The 2,450-nt window shown below is 39.8% G+C and overlaps 1 pseudogene; it reads right to left on the bottom strand.

The window, feature by feature from the left end:
• Positions 1-647: 647 nt before the first annotated feature.
• On the bottom strand, positions 648-1,452 carry LOC109565567 (tRNA (guanine(37)-N(1))-methyltransferase pseudogene; annotated as a pseudogene).
• Between the last annotated feature and the right edge of the window lie 998 nt (positions 1,453-2,450).

Genomic DNA, 2,450 nt, shown 5'->3' with positions numbered 1-2,450 from the left:
AAAGGTCAATTTTAATTACAATCCCAAGGAAAAGCAATGCCCAAGAATGTTCAAACTACTTCACAATTGCACTTATTTCACAGGATAGCAAAGTAATGCTCAAAATTCTTTAAGCTAGGCTTTAACAGAATGTGAACCTAGAAATTCCAGATGTTCAAGCTGGATTTAGAAAAGGCAGAGGAACTAGAGATCAAATTGCCAACATTCGTTGGATTATCGAAAAAGCAAGAGAGTTCCAGAAAAACATCTACTTCTGCTGCATTGACTATGCTAAAGCCTTTGACTGTGAGTGTGTTAGTCTGTCAGTCATGTCTGACTCTTTGCAACCCTATGGACTATAGCCCACCAGGCACCTCTGCCGATGGCATTCTCAAGTCAAGAATACTGGAATGGGTTGCCATTCCCTTCTCCAGGAGATCTTTCCAATGCAGGGATCGAACCTAGGTCTCCTGCATTGCAGGCAGATTCTTTACCATCTGACCACCAGGGAAGCCAGCTAGAGTAAAATAAAAGGGTTCAATACTAAAGTAACTGAATGGTAAAATATTAGAAATCATACAAATAATAGTTCACTATCACAAACTCTAGTGGGGAGATGGAGAAAATATTTCCAATTAAGGGACTAAAGCAATTTGTGTTTTTTCTTCTTAAAAGTCTTTATCTGCCCTCTGGTGTTTAAGAGGTGGATCTTCATGATTGTCTTGATTTACAGTCTGGTTCTTGTAAAGTATAGCAGCAGGAATCTGAAAAGTGATGTATAGCATTTCCTTGTTAAGGACTACATTTCTTACTAGGTGAACTGAACTACATGCCTCCAAGAAGATGTCTAACACAATTCCAGCTCATTGCTGAACATCCCTAGCTGAATTAGCATCTTTGGAAAAGCTGTAACAGTGCACAATGGGAAGGAGTTCACTGCCACATGGCTGTCCATCTAAGAGTGCTTTGAAAGAGCTGAAAAACTCAATAACCTTTGCTGGCAAATTCATCAAATTCATGGCAATGTACACAGAGTATTTTCTTTCTTTTGACAGTGGTCCCAGCTGCTGCATTAATTCTTCTCTGACTGGTCCTTGCAGGAAGTCTTTCCCATTCAAGTTAAAGGCTTTTACCTTTTGGTCCACTTTATTTAATTTACAGTTGTGCAGTAGCCATTTATGAGATTCAGGATTGAGATTATTAGCAAACACAGCACTGTTTTTCTTTGCTGCTGGAATGGCAAGGGCCCACCCCACCCCAGGAAAAACATCAAATAGGACATTCCTCAGGTTGGAGAAGTTCTGTGACATGGCTGTGTTCTGTGGGGAGATGAGGATTCCAACAGACTTTTGAAAAATCAAATTCACAGATGTAATTGCTTTCTCAAACCTTGATCATCATATTCTCCTCTCCAGATAGTACTTCCAGTTGGAAATTTTGGTAGATATTATCAATATTATTGATTTGTGAGGATCAAAACAAACTGTGGAAAATTCTTCAAGAGTTGGGAATACCAGACTTCCTTACCTACTTCTGAGAAGTATGCACATTAAGAAGCAACAGTTAGAACCAGATGTGGAACAATAGACTGGTTCCAAATTGGGAAAGGAATACATCAAGACTGTATATTGTCACCCTACTTATTTAACTTATATGTAGAATACATCATGAGAAATACCAGGCTGGGTGAAGCACAAGCTGGAATCAAGATTGCTGGGAGAAATATCAATAACCTCAGATATGCAGATAACACCACCCTTATGGCAGAAAGTGAAGAACTAAAGAGTCTGTAGATCAAAGTGAAAGAGGAGAGTGAAAAGGCTAGCTTAAAACTCAACATTCAAGAAACAAAGATTATGGCATCCAGTCCCATCACTTCATGGCAAATAGATGGGGAAACAATGAAAACATTGGAAGACTTCATTTTCTTGGACTCCAAAATCACTGCAGATGGTGACTGCAGCCATGAAATTAAAAGACACTTGTTCCTTGGAAGAAAAGCTATGACCAACCTAGACAGCATATTACAAAGCAGACACATTATTTTGCCAACAATGGTCCTTCTAGCCAAAGCTATGGTTTTTCCCATAGTCATTTATGGATGTGAGATTTGGACAATAAAGAAAGCTGAGTGCTGAAGAATTGATGCTTTTGAACTGTAGTGTTGAGGAAGACTCTTGAGAGTCCCTTGGACTGCAAGGAGATCAAACCAGTCAATCCTAAAGGAAAACAACCCTGAATATTCATTGGAAGGATTGATGTTGACGCTGAAGATCCAATACTTTGGCCACCTGATGCAAAGAACTGACTGATTAGAAAAGACCCTGATGCTGGGAAAATTGAAGGCAGTAGAAGGGGACGATAGAGGATAAGATGGTAGAATGGCATCACCAACTTGATCGATATGAGTTTGAGCAAGCTCCAGTAGTTGGTGAAGGACAGAGAAGGCTGGCATGCAGCAATCCATGGGG

Source organism: Bos indicus, chromosome 11 (assembly GCF_029378745.1).
Source record: "Bos indicus isolate NIAB-ARS_2022 breed Sahiwal x Tharparkar chromosome 11, NIAB-ARS_B.indTharparkar_mat_pri_1.0, whole genome shotgun sequence".
Taxonomy (NCBI): Eukaryota; Metazoa; Chordata; class Mammalia; order Artiodactyla; family Bovidae; genus Bos; species Bos indicus.
The sequence above is the reverse complement of the archived record's forward strand: the minus strand, read 5'-3'. Positions and strand labels throughout refer to the sequence as shown.